Source organism: Crinia signifera, chromosome 6 (assembly GCF_055691185.1).
Source record: "Crinia signifera chromosome 6, ASM5569118v1, whole genome shotgun sequence".
Lineage (NCBI taxonomy): Eukaryota > Metazoa > Chordata > Amphibia > Anura > Myobatrachidae > Crinia > Crinia signifera.
In genome coordinates this window covers 67,410,100-67,426,732 of record NC_139222.1, presented here as the reverse complement: position 1 = coordinate 67,426,732, position 16,633 = coordinate 67,410,100, and the positions used below count along the sequence as shown (strand labels likewise).

Sequence of the window (16,633 nt, the reverse complement as noted above, 5' to 3'; positions counted from 1 at the left end):
GGAGAAAAAGCCCCCCAAAATCTGTGCCCCAATTTCTCCCGAGTACGGCAATGCCTCACATGTGACCAAAAAATACCATTTGGGTGCATGGCAGGACTCAGAAGGGAAGGAGTGATTTTTGGTGGTGGAATGTTGGTGGGTGCTATGTCGCATTAGCAAGACCCCCAAAGCACCAATACAGTGGAACCCCCCCACAAGTGACCCCATTTTGCAAACTACACCCCACAGGGAATTCATCTAGGGGTATAGTGTACATTTCAAACCCCCAGGGGTTTCACCAATTTTGATACAACTGGGCAGTGTAAATGAAAAATTACATTTTTTTACACAAAAATGCAGTTCTGGCTCAAAATTTTTCATTTTCAGAAGGTATGAAGGAGAAAAAGCACCCCAAAATCTGTGCCCCAATTTCTCCCGAGTACGGCAATGCCTCACATGTGACCGAAAAATACCAGTTGGGTGCATGGCAGGACTCAGAAGGGAAGGAGTGATTTTTGGATTTTGCGGCTCAGATTCTGGTGGAATGAATGGTGGGTGCTATGTGGCATTAGCAAGACCCCCGAAGCACGGTGAAATTATGAACCTAATAATCCATAGATGTGTGGTATATTTTAAAACACTCCTTTATACATAGGCCGGGTTTGTCGGGGCAAGTGTCACACTGGAAAATAGTTTGCTTTCTTATTCCCTTTTTATAGCAAACTTTGCACCTTTTTTGTGTCCTGCCCTTTTTTCCAGTGGAGGGGATTTCATCAGGAAAATGCTGCCCTGGTACAATACGGGGGCCAGTACTAGAAGTACTGGGGCCCTCTGCCTGCTGGTTCCCAAATATTAGGCCCTTTATGACTTCCTCTTGAAAGTGCATAAATGTCCCCCTCTGGCCGGTAGAACGGAATAGCACGTAAGCGTTATACAGTGCCATCTGGATGATATACACGGCCAGCTTCTTGTACCAGATTTTTGTTTTCCGCAGGGCACTGTACGGCTTCAGTACCTGATCTGAAAGATCCACTCCGCCCATGTACTTATTGTAATCCAGGATACAATTAGGTTTGGAGGTGTGGGTACTGGTACCTCGTACAGGGACGGAGGTGGTACTGTCTCCGTGAATTGTTGTCAGTATAAGGACATCCCTCTTGTCCTTATATTTGACCAACAACATATTTTCGGTGCATATTCCCCTGCTTTCACCCCTTCTCATTACTTGGGCAATGTGCGTTTTTGGGAGGCCTCTTTGGTTCTTGCGCACAGTACCGCAAGCTGCTGTACCTCTTGAACCAAGGGCCTTAAACAGGGGGATGCTAGTGTAAAAGTTATCCACATAGAGGTGATAACCTTTATCCAGGAAGGGGTGCACTAAATCCCAGACAATTTTTCCACTAACACCTACGAGGGAGGGGGGGCATTCTGGCGGTTCAATTCTTGAATCCTTCCCTTCATATACCCTAAACATGTGGGTGTACCCTGAGGTGCTTTCACACAGCTTATACATTTTTATGCCATACCTTGCCCTCTTACTGGGAAGGTACTGGCGGAATTTAACCCTTCCTTTAAAATGTATAAGGGACTCGTCAATACAAATAAATTTTTCAGGGATGTACATCTCTGCAAATTTGGCACTGAAATGATCAATGACCGGCCTGACTTTGAATAGCCGGTCAAAGGTGGGATCATCTCTGGGAGGGCACTGTGCATTATCATTGTAATGCAAAAATTTAAGGATCGTCTCAAATCGAGCCCGGGGCATGGCCATACGGTAAAATGGGGTGCTGTACAGAACATCTGTACTCCAATATTGCCTAATTTCTGGCTTTTTTACTATGCCCATATGAAACACCAGACCCCAAAACGTCATCATCTCTACTGCATCTACAGGGGTCCACCTAGCAAATGATGACGTGGGGTTTTGAGCAATAAACTGCTGGGCATATAAATTAGTTTGGTCCACCATTAAATTTATAAAATCATCAGAGAAAAATAATTTGAAAAAGTCAATTTCTCTGAGACCTGTGGAATCAAATTGGATTCCTGGCATGGCCAAAAACTCAGGAACCTGGGGCTCAAAATTGTCTGGTGGTGGGGTCCATACGAGATCAATTATTGGGGGGGGGGGGGTCTCAGCTGCTCTACGGGGGCGTCTTTGAGGGGGTCCCTCATCACCAGAGGAGGAAGAGGAGCTTAAGACAAATCCTTCAAATTCCCCGCTTGCATCACTGGCTGTGTCAGAGTCAGAGGCAAGCATGGCATATGCCTCCTCCGCTGAATACATTCTTCTGGATGACTGGGATGACATTTGGGATGACATTTGGGATGACATTTGGGATGCCATTTTTATTTTTGTGTTACTGGTAGTGAAATGTTTCAACACGTGTATAGTGTAGGGGGGGGTACAAACTTTATTTCAACCCGGGGGGTATGTAGTGTGTAGTGTGTATGTAGTGCAGAAAAAAAAAAAATACTTTATACAGGAATTTGATCCCAATAAAAAAAATAAAAAATTGAAGGGGTTAAAAAAATAAAAAAAAAGCTCCTGCGCCAAAAATTGAGCACAGATGTTGGTCAGTAACGTCCGTCACTGAACAGCGCTCAAAGGCAACAGGAATTTGATAAAAAAAAAAAAAAAATAGATCAACCCTGTGCCGAAAAAGCTGATCAGTGATGTACGTCACTGATCAGCGCACAGTGGCCACAGGACACCCACAAAATCACAGTGTGTGTAAAAAAAAAATTAAAAAAAGACCCCACAGCAGCCTCAAAAAAAAAAAAGGTGATCAGTGATGCAACACTGATTACCAGTGAGGGGCAGCAGGTGCACAACCTTTGGTGCAACTGACAGTGCAACTGGCAGCAACTGACAGGTATATATAAAAAAAAAAAACCCTGCGCCCCCAAAAAGTTGCTGATCAGCACAGATATACTGATCAGCACAAAAGGGGGGGTAGCAGACACAAAATATACACTCTCTATCACTCTCTGTCACTCTCTCTCACTATCTCTCACTATCTCTCACTATCTCTCACTATCTCTCACTCTAGGACACTGCAGCAGCAGCACTGACAGTTATATGTATAAAAAAAAAACCTGCACCCCCAAAAAGGGGGGGTAGCAGACACAAAATATACACTCTCTATCACTCTCTGTCACTATCTCTCTCTATCTCTCTATCTCTCACTATCTCTCACTATCTCTCACTATCTCTCACTATCTATCACTATCTATCACTCTATGACACTGCAGCAGCAGCACTGACAGTTATATATATATAAAAAACCCCTGCACCCCCAAAAAGGGGGGGTAGCAGACACAAAATATAGCTCTCTCTGTCACTATCTCTCTATCTCTCTCTATCTCTCTCTCTATCTCTCTATCACACTGCAGCAGCAGCAGGAAGTCCCAAGAAGTCAGATCCAGGAAGCGTCCAGCACACTACAAGCAGTGATCAGGTGATCAGGTAAGGTATTTGCAAGGATCAGGTAAGTATTAGCAAGGATCAGGTCAGTATCACGGCAGATAGGCACGGAGACCGCTCTGCACGCTATTCCAGACCGGAATGGCGTCTGCAGCGCAGTCACCGTTAGTTTAAATGTCGCGCCTTGGCTGTGATTGGTCCGTGGGTCCCACGGACCAATCACAGCCTTGGGGGCAGGTGGGGTGAGGGTGGGGTGAGGTGTCATCGTCACCGATGACCCCCTCATGCCCCCTGACGCCCGGCGGTGATTGACACCTGTGTTACCGAGCGTCTGATTCGCTGGTAACACAGGAAAACGCTGTGAATGGCTGTTCACACTGAACAGCCAATCACAGCGATCGCCGACGGGGGGGGCGGCATCGCAGCCCCCCCTGGGCATGCAGGGACATGTCTGCTGTCAGGGACAGCAGACATCGTCCCTCTGTCACTGCGTCTCTAGACGCAGTGACAGTTTAAAGTCATGACGTACATTTATGCCATGTGTCGGGAAGTACATCCCGGCCATGACGTAAATGTACGTCAAATGTCGGGAAGGGGTTAACAATGTATCTCTAGCTCCATCAGCACTCTCGAGAAATGCTCATGGCACACTAATGTGCCACGGAACAGTGGTTGAAAAACACTGCAATGGAGACCCAAAATACACCTCCAGAGTGGTACCTGATCCCACAAATAAATTATAGCACAGCACTAGTCTGCGAGTGGTTAATTATTCCAGCATATATTATTAACCAATCAGAAGAAAACAATTTGCAACATCTACAGATCACATGTATTCTCAGCAAGTGCCCTAGAGAGACTAATGGTGTGTACACACGGGGGAGATATATTGCTAGCAATATATTGCTTGCAATATATTGCTGAGTAATATATTGCTCAGTGTACTTGCAATATATCTCCGCAATATATTTCTCAGCAATATATTGCTCAGTTTCCAGTTTTTCAGAGGGACCAGCAATTTTCCCTGAAAATTGCTAGCAATTTTGACTAGATTTTTTTTACCCTCTATTTAAATTCATTTATGATTGACATGGGTTGTGGGAAGTCCTTCTGGAAGGGAATAAAAGTGTATATGGTGTATATACAGATGTAGCAGGGGTCATCTTTGTAGGGACAGTGCCCCGCTCCTGCCAGGGGTGTGGGGGCACAAGACGGCCGTGCGGCCCCTGCCACCCCGACACCAATGCCCCCTTCATTTATATTGAGCCCACATACTATTGGTGTGGGGCAGCATGGTAATGCTCATGCTGCCCACCGATGGTGCAAATCACCATCGATGGGCAGCATGAACATAATCATGCTGCCCGACACCAATGCCCCCTTCATTTTTTCAATGTCACATACTATTGGTGTGGGGCAGCATGGTAATGCTCATGCCGCCCACCGATGGTGCAAATCACCATCGATGGGCAGCATGAACATAATCATGCTGCCCGACACCAATGCCCCCTTCATTTTTTCAATGTCACATACTATTGGTGTGGGGCAGCATGGTAATGCTCATGCCGCCCACCGATGGTGCAAATCACCATCGATGGGCAGCATGAACATAATCATGCTGCCCGACACCAATGCCCCCTTCATTTATATTGAGCCCACATACTATTGGTGTGGGGCAGCATGGTAATGCTCATGCTGCCCACCGATGGTGCAATCACCATCGATGGGCAGCATGAACATATTCATGCTGCCCAACACCAATGCCCCCTTCATTTTTTTTCATGTCACATACTATTGGTGTGGGGCAGCTTGGTAATGCTCATGCTGCCCACCGATGGTGCAAATCACCATCGATGGGCAGCATGAACATAATCATGCTGCCCAACACCAATGCCCTCTAAAGACAGCCTATGCACTGACCAGTGCGGCTGTGGGGCGCGCAGGAGGTGTGGGTGCTGGCACAGTGGGGGGGAGATTTGCGCAGCAGCTTCTGTGCTGTATGCGCGGGCAGGGACGGAGGAGGAAGCAGGAGGGGGCCGTGTGTCACGCTGTGACAGGGAGGATGGGTGGGTCCCGGCCAGCGTGTCACGCTGTGACAGGGAGGGTGGGCGGGTCCCGGCCGGCGGGTCACGCTGTGACAGGGAGGGTGGGCGGGTCCGCGGGTCCCGGCCGGCGCTGGACATAGTAGGTGTCGCTTGTGCACAGTGCTTTGTGCACCAGCGACCAGCAATTTTTAGGGAGAATCGGAGGAGCAAGCTCCTGTGACCAGCGACTATGAAGGGCTGGCCGCGGGAGCGCGCTCCCAGCCATTTATCGCTGGCTGCACATTAAATCACTAGTAATATGGTCACTGAGCGACCATTTTGCCAGCGATTTCATGACTAATTGCAGCAGTGTGTACGCACCATAAGGGGTTAATTACACAATTTTCTTACTTTTGCACTTTCCTTTCTTTTAATATTTCACCGTTGGAGTTTATAATATTGAATAATTTTATACCAATAAAGTGTTTGACTTTTATATTGTAACCTATCCCAATTCCCCACAAGACATAAATCTATTTTTTTTTCTATGCATTGTTGTTACTATATAAGTAGTGGGTGGCACCTCATGAAAGCCTCATATGAATTTAACTCCACATTATGTTATGAGAGGCATCTGGGAGAGTGGGCTGTAAGAGAGACCAAAATGAGAAATGTATACTGGTGCGGGATACCCTTTGCAGTAACCATTATCTCTAGGTATTACATTAACTCTCCACCTTATCACTGTGAGCAGTTCCTCTTAAAAAAAATGCAGCTGTAAGTATAAATTATCCACTTGTTAATTATTAAGCAACATTAATCGTAGCAATAATTGCACTCTAACTGGTCAGCAGGTGCTTTCTGGCTGTTATTGCTGAGGGTGGATCACTAGGCATTAGTCATAATGGATGGTAGCGAGTTTAACACAGAAGATAATATTGAAGCATAATAGCCTTGACTCACAACAGTCAGGGTATGTCACAAGTCACTCCCATCCTGGATTTTCAAGAAACATGCTTTCATTCAAGGCAAGGTCTGTGAATTGCCATAAGTGCACTATGGGACGGGTACAATGCCAGTACCTCACAGACATCAACATGGAGCCACACACTGCCAAGAATTTAATAAAATCCAAATTAGGAATCAGAAAAATTTAGGGTTGCACATCTATTAAGATGACCTACAAACTCTCTCTACTGTGTAGATCCAACCTACTATGTAACTAAGGACTGAGGCGCCCACTTGTAGCACCCGTGCAGACTGCAATCCCAACTTGTGAGTGCTGATACGTCATCATTGAAAATTGCCCCAGCCCCCGACAGGAGCAGTTAGTTGCTTTTACTGACCATGGTCTCCAATAACTGTGGCTGTGTACGCAGCTACATGTATGGACACAAGTGTTTTTTGTAGTTAACAATCAGACTGTAGACTCATTTTAATATATGAGACTTCAATCTAAATGAAATAGTTTATTATTAACCTGATATTTCACTGCAATTCTCTTAAAATACAGTATTAACTCCACACTCCATGATAGACTACTAAGACTTTAGTCTGTAAGCTCCCATGAGCAGGGCTCTCTTCTCATGTGCTTTTTCTTCCCTCAGTTAAGTTTTGGTACACAATATACGATATATTGTGAGACAGATAATTTTCTGACAGGATTGGAGAGACAGATCGCACACACTGTTCCCGGCTGTCGTCCACTGTATCATCCCATTGGATGTGCTGTATGTCCAATAGGATGATTCCATGGTCAACAGTGTGGTTATATGAAGCATGTAACAATACATGGCACTATCATACACTGGATAGTTTATGGTGTACCAGGTCACTATGTTGCATTATCTTAGGGTGTAGAAATGATTATAAGCAATGTCCTGCAAAGTCACTCTTATTAGTTTGATCAAATTGTTTCTGTACTTTGTAAGGTGCTGTTGAACCCATATAAATGACTCCATTCATTATTACTTTAAAGCTCTGTCACATGTTAAATTCACATCATTTGAAGTACATTCTATCAGAACTTACACTCCTCTCTCTCTCTCTCTCTGCGTGTTGCAACTATCGCCCACCTGGGCAGCCCACACGATTCTGGAAGATTTTTCTGCCTGGCTCCATCACTTCCTTTCCTCTGACATCTCAACCATCATCATGGGTGACTTCAACATTGCTATTGATAGCCCAAAAGCTGCTGCTCCTGCCTCCAAGCTACTCTCTCTCTAACCTCCTCTCTCGGCCTCTCCTAATGGACTGACTCCTCTACTCATCGGCGCTGCCACTGCCTTGATCTTGTATTCACTAAGCTGTGCTCAGTGTCTGAATTCACCAATACTCCTTTCCCTCTCTCAGATCACAAACTTATTACATGCATGCTCGCCTCTATTACTTCAAATCCCTCAATCCATCTAAAGCCCGCAGAAATATTAATGATATTACATTTCAAGAACTCTCCTCCTCTCTGCAACAACAGCTTGCACCTATTTCTGCATTCACTACTCCTGAGATGGCGGTATCACACTGGAAGCTAACTCATAAAACAGCCATGGATGAAGTGGCTCCAGTTACCCACCACATTCCATGTAGGCCTAGATGCCAACCGTGGCACTCTAAATTAACAAGAAAGTTGAGCGTAAATCTCAAAGTCCAGTGGATTTCCTCGTATACAAGACTATCTACCAGTCCTATAGTTATGCCCTGGAAACTTCCAAACAAACATATTTCCAAATTCTCAATTCTGCTCTAGTTCTAACCCAAAATGTCTTTGTAATACATTTAAATCACTTCTCAACTCTCCCTCACTCAAGCCACCAGCCAGTATCCATGCACAAGATCTTGCTTCCTACTTCAGGGATAAGATTGACAGGGAAACAGTCATTGGATCACCAGCATGTTGGTCGACAGTCATTAGGTCGACATGGTCATTAGGTTGACAAAGAAAACCATGTCAACCTTTTGACTGTCGACCTAATGCTTGTGTCGACCTGAATGCTGGTGACCTAATGGTCCATACCCGAGATGAATTGGTATGTTCCGATTCAGTCGGTGATCAGCTCAATTCCTTACCTGAGCCCTCTAACTTAATTTGACCCCACGACTGAAGATGAAGAACCTGCACTCTTTTCTTCCTCCCACTCTACTAACTCTCCTCTTGACCCTATACCCTCACAAATAAGTAAATCTCTGTCTCCTGTGCTCATTCCAACCTTAACTAAAATTACTCCAATTCTGAAAAAACACAATTCTGACCCAAGCTCTCTCTCACCTACCGTCCCATCTAGCAGCTTCCATGCACCTCCAAATTACTTGAAAGACTTGCCTACACCCGCCTCACACACTTTCTTAACTCACACAACTTATTGGACCCGCTTCAGTCAGGCTTTCGTTCCCAACACTCCACAGAGACAGCATTGACTAAAGTTGTGAATGATCTGGTCACTGCTAAGTCTAAAGGCCATTTACTCACTACTAAATTTTCTAGATCTCTCTGCTGCTTTTGACACTGTTGACCATACATTTCTCATACAGACACTACGATCCCTAGGTCTTAAAGAGACAGCCCTCTCTTGGTTCTCATCCTACCTATCTAAGCGCTCCTTCAGTGTTCTTTTCTCTGATTCCACCTCCTCTTCGCTACCTCTATCAGTTGGAGTACCTCAGGGTTCAGTCTTAGGTCCTCAATCTATACCTCATCTCTTGGCAAACTAATCAGCTCTTTTGGATTTCGGTATCATCTGTATGCAGATGATACTCAGCTCTACCTATCCTCCCCAGACCTGTCCCCATCTGTATAGGGCCGTGTCTCTGAATGCCTTTCTGCTGTTTCATCCTGGATGTCATCTTACCATCTCAAACTGAATATTTCTAAAACAGAATTAATTATATTTCCACCAATAAATAGGAGTTACCAACCAGATAGCTGTTGAGAATATGACAATCACTCCTACCACTCAAGCTCACTGCCTAGGTGTCATTCTTGACTATGAACTTTCCTTTGTTCCCCACATTCAATCTGTCTCAAAATCATGCCACATGCACCTAAAAAACATTCAAAATTAGCCCTTACCTAACACAAGATACTGCAAAAACTCTAATCCATGCTCTCATCATCTCACGCATAGATTACTGCAGTAGTCTCCTTATTGGCCATCCCCAATACAGACTCTCACCACTACAGTCCATCGTGAATGCAGCTGCAAGGCTAATCTTCCTAGCCAGGCGTTCAATGTCTGCAAAGCTAATCTGTCAGCCACTTCATTATTTACCACAAACGGGTTTGAATGGCTACTAAAGGTAACCATTCTCACCTGTGATCTGTTTGCTTGTAATCAGTGTGTGTATAGAAGGTCAGTGAGTTTCTGATCTCCTGAAAGACCCTTGCATCTTTCATCCAGTGCTGCAGTTAAGTGTCTGGATTCACCAACAGGCTGCTAATACGATACCAAAAGTATCCCGTGAGATCAAATAAAGAGTAGATAGTAAATTACATACTATCCAACATTAATCCTCAGAACAGTATCACACGCCAGAATAGACAGAAATTCTCTGCTTAAGCCGCAGAAATTAAGACAATAACAGTCAGCCTATTCCCTTTTTTTAAATCTTTATACACACATACTTCTTTTTTTCTAAAGTGCAGTGTTGGCAGTTCACAAATATGTGTATGTACGTTTTAAATTTTAACCCCTTAATTTCACCATGGCAAAGAGGGACATCTGTGATCCTATTTGCTAAAAGAACACAGAGAACTTTCCCCTTAACTTTTTAACAAATAATTAATAAAAGTATAAGTTTTAATGTATCTTTATGGTGTGCATCCATAGTGCAAATTCTTTTCTCTTCTTCTTCGATCAAACTGTACTCCATTTGCCCGGATAGCACCCCTGCCAAAAAATAACAAATAAACAGGCGGCCTAGAAAATCCCCAAAATAAAAGGGACAATAACAAATTGTGTGCAAATTATCTTTCCCTTTTTCCCCCCATCCCTCTAAACTATAGTGTTGCAATTAATGATGAATTTAAACACATTACCACTAAGCAGCAACATACACTTGCCGTGTGTAATATGCACCAGCAGCCACTACAGTGGAGGGATGCCGCCCTCCAAATAGTAAAGACTATTAGTGCATATATGGGGAAACATTTTAATAAAAAATTTAATTTATAAAGAACAAATTACAGGACAATACATAAAAAACGGTACTTGTTTCCTAGCACGGCGCCCGTCGTGGTTAATCGCATACCTTAAGTTAAGGTAACTTAAGGTATGCGATGGACACGATTTTCTGTCAATTAAGAGCCTTTATTGCCGGCAAGGATGAAATCGCGTTGATCGTGTCCATCGCATGCCATTATAATGGCATGCGATGCGACCGACGCGATTTTACATAGGAATCAATGTTAAATTAGCTGTCAATGTTAAAATCGCGTTGATCGCGTCCATCGCATGCCATTATAATGGCATGCGATGCGATCAACACGATTTTACATAGGGAACAATGTAAAATGCCCCAATGGAACCAATTTTTTATCGTATACCCACCCTTATGGGTAATTTGTATGGGAAATGGCCCCCCATTGGTAACGCCACCCCACTATTGACACCAACCCGAAGCGTGGCGAGCGCAGCGAGCCCGTGCGGGGCGGCGATACACATCCTCCGACCTTTTCATACCCCCACTATCCAAGTCGGCGTGGAGTTGATTTTATATAGTGTGGCGAGCGCAGCGAGCCACCGAGCCCGAAGCGTGGCGAGCCCGGTAAGGGGACGCGTAATACCTGTGAAGTAATGCGCTGCGCTCGCAATGCTTCGGGCTCGGTGGCTCGCCACACTTTATAAAATCAACTCCACGCTGACGTGGATAGTGAGGGTATGAAAAGGTTGGAGGACGCGTACCGCTGTGCTCGCCACGCTTCGGGTTGGCGTCAATACTGGGGTGGCGTTAACAATGGGGGGAATTTGACCCATACGGGGGGGTATGCAATACAAATTGGGGTGTACTGTGTATTTTACATTGGTCCCAAGGTAAAAATGGGTCTCAGGGACCATTTTACATTGATTCCAATGTAAAAATCGCGTCGATCGCATGCGATTTGGTTGCATGCGATGGACGTGATTTTTTAGGTCCCGATCAATGCAATTAAAATCGCTGGCGACGTGCTAGGAAACAAGTACCAAAAAAACTATTAGAATTAAAAGATATAAGCTATCTGCATATATGTATAGCTCAAAAAATGTGAATCAAAAATTGATATACCACCCGGGGCAGACCAATTGGTCTAATTCACTATAGGCAGTTCCACATGGAGACATGTTTTACTCCATAAACTGGAGTCCAAATGGCCACTGAATGATGGATAGGTATAAATCAGCTGTTACTCACATACATGGGGTAAAGATGGGTGTTCCTTTATGTGGGTTTAAACACCACGGGGCACCAGAAGCATAGAGATGCAGGTTTCGATGTCCACAATGACACTCCTTACTGCGAGATCTTAAAGGCAGCTGGGCACTTTAGGAGACTCCTGGAGCGCTAGCTGTATGCGCCGTAGTTTCCCACATAGGATAATGCAGCTCCACTGCCAGCCGTAAATAGCGTGGTTAGGATCCGTCAAAGTTGCAGGGGCCAAGAATAGCCGATGACTGCCCAGATGATAATCTGTAGGGCAGCTGGAGCTGTAGTTGCTGCTACCCAGGGGACTCACCGCAAGTCAAAGGTGGCAGTTAGTGGTGTTTGCTGGTAACAGTCCCACAGGTTGCCACTGTGTGGGGATCCTCAAAGTGACCACCCAAATAATCTGTAGGGTGGCTGAAGCAGTGATTACCGCTACACAGGGAACTCACTGCAAGTCAAAAGTGGCAGTTAGCGGTGTTTGCTGGTAACAGTCCCACGGGTTGCCACTGTGTAGGGATCCTCAAAGATGCATTTCGCCATGGTGTTTAAACCCACATAAAGGAACACCCATCTTTACCCCATGTGTGTGAGTAAAAGCTGATTTATACCTATCCATCATTCAGTGGCCATTTGGACTCCAGTTTCTAGAGTAAAACATATCTCCATGTGGAACTGCCTATAGTGCAAGCATTGTTTCCGATGTGGGAAGATATTTGGGGATGCAGTTTAAATCCCGGCGGTCAGGATCCCGGCGTTCAAAATCCCGACGCCGGAATCCCGAACGACACTTTCTCCCCCCGTGGGTGTCCACGACACCCTCGGAGGGAGAATAAATTAGTGTGCAGAGCGTAGCAAGGCACCGGGCCCGCTGCGTGGCGAGCGCAGCGAGCCCGCAAGGGGGGGGCGATCCACGTCCCCCCCTTGTCGGGATTTCGGCGTCGGGATTTTGAACGCCGGCTTTTCATGCTGAATCCAGATATGTGAAGCAGCAAGCTTTACGCGAAAATAAGGTTTGTCCCTAAGGCCAGTGAATTTTAAAGGACCTCTTAGATCGGATAAGGCATATCTGAAAACAAAGAAACCTTGATCTACATATAGGGACCAACATCAAGGTCAGTGTGGCTCCATAGTACATTCCTGGGAGAACACTTGATATTGGTCACCTGTTTGTTTCAAGACAGCGCCTTCTGGATCACACAGTTTCCGGGTAATGTCTGATTATGGAGATTGCACAGCTGCATGCACCTGTTAGCAACGGGTGCAGGGGAAATAACAAACATTTACATAATTTGGCCATGTAGTGTATACTAAAGAGATTTCATTGGAATCAGCTTTCCCCCAAAAATACAGATAGCAGATACCATTCAATACAGATAGCATCCCAGTGACTATCACAATAGAAACATTTTGTAACAGTCACACAATAACCTTAAATTCATCACTAATACCCCTTTCGCATTGCATAAATAACCAGGGGAGTCGGAGCCAGGTTGATGGGCAGTGTGAACGGTTACTGGGATCCCATTCACTTTTATGGAGGGGGTAGCAATGTCACCTTAGTGCTGCCTCCTCCCTTGCCTGACGTGCCGCCACTCTGCCCCGTGGATGATGTCAGCGGCCCGGCTGGGTCACTGTGAGCAGCAGTTAGCACAAATGCCAGGTCAGTGCCCATATATGGAGTGATGCGCTCCGTACATTTTGGACTAGATCGCATCTCATCTAGTACATGCGATGTGCTACAGCAGTGTGCTTTTGTACTAGATGCGATCTTTTACAAGAAGTACGGGCTGCACACTTTTTGTGATGTGAAAATTTCAATGCACAGTGCAAAACTTGCCGTGTATAGGCACCATTACCCCTCTTCAAAAATCGTTAGCTTCGGAATTATTATATATTTAGTAATCATTACCCAACATATGTACAAATACTTATACAGGTCGAGTATCCCGTATCCGAATATCCGTTATCCAAATTATTCCGAAATACGGACTTTCCAGAAAGTGAATTTTTTTTTTTTTTTTGCTAAAAACTCACTGGGGACATTTGTAACAGCATCACTGGGGACATGATATGTAACTGGCACTATATATGTGCAAGACAATGATTGCTTGGCATTCAAATTCAGTGCTGAGATAGTACACAAATTTTGTTTCACGTTTTGAAACCTTGTTTTTTGAACAATTAAAATATATTTGTGTGTATTTTATGTGGTAATAAAATATATTTGTGTGTATATTATGTGTTTATACAGCATAAATGCAAGATACTTCAAAATACATCATTGAAATATTAAAATATTCCGAAATACGGAATAATCCGTTATCCAAAATTCTCCTGGTCCCGAGCATTTTGGATACGGGATACTCAACCTGTATTCATTTTCATTAATGCTCTACTTACTGTACATCAAATATTTTCCCCAACATTTTAACTCTATTAAGAGCATTTACCCAGTCACCTTATACCGCTATCACATAGCAAATGCAGGGTCGCACTGGGACTTTGAAACGGTTCAGTCCTGGTGAGACCCTGCATGTGCGGTCTGTTCAGATCGCGCCTGCAAGCCGGTACACTGACGTAATGTTGGGGCGCGGCGGTGCATCTGCGCGTCATCGGGGTGCTTAGAGCTGGTGCTGCTCCAAGCGCTGTCTCCTCCATAGTGTGAATAGGAAACGGGTTGCTCGACTCGATTAACCCGTTCACACTGCACAGCAACGAACTGGTAAGAACACTGCTTTTTACCCGGTTCGGATTGCCATGTTGCTACTGGTTAGCTGTAACCGGTAACCCCTTTCACATCGCACTAATTACCATGTCGAAACCGGCAAGAAACTGTCTCGTACCCCGTAATTAGGTGCGATGTGAGAGGGTATGATTAATCACACCCTATCCTTACCTAAAGCCCCTTAAACGTTACACTTTCCTCAATGATACCCCTTCCTCCCACCAGATGCACTTATGCTGGGTACACACCAGGACGACTAGGGCCCGATCCCCACAATCTAGATCCAATTCCGATCAATTGGATGTAGATTGTGTGCTGATTGGGCCCTTTTCTGACCTGGTGTGGACCAATACCGATCCGATGCGCGGTCCCGCGGGTCGGTCGGTCGTTATTGAGATCCTACCTGCTGCAGGTAGGATCTCAATGACGACCATACAGCCGGGTGCGGGTCGCCATCGGATCGGACCCGCTCACGGTGCACATCGTGAGCGGGTCGTGCCTCCCCGCGTCACCGTGAGCGGGTCGGACGAGACACTGACGACCCGCTCACGATGTGCATCGTGAGCGGGTCGTCGTAGTGTGTACCCTGCATTATACCTTTAAAGGAATCCTAGTTCAATAAATGATAGAGCCGCAGAGGTACTAAAGCCAATATATGGGCTGTGGCCAGTATAACATGGGGGTACAGAAAGTGGTCTGAACAATCTAATAAGGGTCAGCACTGGGAGACGCACATGTCTATGCCCAGACTGCCCTTGATCCCATCTTAAACTGAGCTGATAAACATCACGCACTTTTTATTTTACTTTGATACATTATACAAAGACTGATCCATGTGTAACCCTTCTTTTAACCCATGTTTATTTTCTGGGTTTTCAGTGTTGCAATAACTCAGGTTATACGTGTGATGTAAATGGGGTATAACAAAGCAGCCAGTTCTGTTTGTGCTGGAGCAACCCCATACCTGTGTGCTTGGTCATAGGGAGCTCAGCTGGTGCACCTCCAATCATTCTAGAAGACTGCCTCCTTTGCCCCTGGGCATGAGAAGGAGACAGGGACTGTGTACATGAGTGACAAATGCCCTGATGTGGCACCTATGTGTTGCAGGGGGCAGGCAGCCATAGGGATAACAGGAAGAGAGCAGCACAGGTCCATGTCTCTGCCCCCGCCCGGGCCCTACCCCACTCCCTCCCTCTGCTGGGCGGCCGCTCACCTGCAGGGTAACGCCGCTGTACTTCCAGGGACCCCGCTCCTCTATTCTCCCGCACTCCAACCGCCAGCGGGGTCCCCAACTCCCCGGATGTCGGAATCGGGTCCGGAGTACAGGAGCAGGCCTCCGCCGTGTCCATAGAAACGCCGACAACAGGAGGAGGAGGAGGCCCCCCGGTGACTGGGCATGGGGATAGAGCGTCTCCCAGCAGCGGCATACACACAGCGCTCTCACACTGCCCGCCAGGGGGCCGCCAGCTACCGCTGTGCTGCTGTACACAGCGCCACCTCCCGGACGCTCTGCGCAACGGCCAGCACCGTGCAAAAAGCCAGCCCAAGGAGGGGTCGGCTCGAATCTCACTAGCCCAATTTGGCGGGGGTCGCGGAAGCGGGTTATCTGTCTAATTTGTTTCACATTGTTGATTGTTTAGATTCTAAACAATCAACAATGTGAAACACAAATATCTAGATAGGGCAAAATGGCAACCATTAGCTATACAGGCAGAACGTACATCAAATATGTACAACTTAGAGATGTAACGTGTTAAGGAGGTAGGAAAAAACGGGACAGTGTTGGAAGGAAGGTAGAACTGCGAGGCATGACAATTACGGGCATTGTTACGAGGCTGAAGTTGGCTTCTTATTCGGCCAGCTTCTTATTCGAGCTCCAGCTTCTTATTCGAGCTCCAGCTTCTTATTCAGAAAAATCACTTTTACAAGGGTTAATGAATGATGGACCACAAATTTCACTGCAGAAATCAACACAGGGGGGTTGCCTACATATGACCCACTTGCAATCTCTTTTGACCAACAATGATTTGGGCAGAAAATGGGCACAAAAATGGGCATGGGTCCCAGATATCATTTTGA

At 45.7% G+C, this 16,633-nt stretch overlaps 1 protein-coding gene across 2 annotated transcripts in view; it reads right to left on the bottom strand.

Annotated features, from left to right (window-relative positions):
- The window catches only part of SAMD8 (sterile alpha motif domain containing 8), a 43,773-nt gene extending 27,755 nt beyond the window's left edge, over positions 1-16,018 (bottom strand). For both annotated transcript variants that reach the window (XM_083146222.1, XM_083146223.1), the window contains exon 1: positions 15,768-16,018. The gene's annotated coding sequence lies outside the window, so the exon portion shown is untranslated. The remainder of the gene's footprint in view (positions 1-15,767) is intronic.
- Between the last annotated feature and the right edge of the window lie 615 nt (positions 16,019-16,633).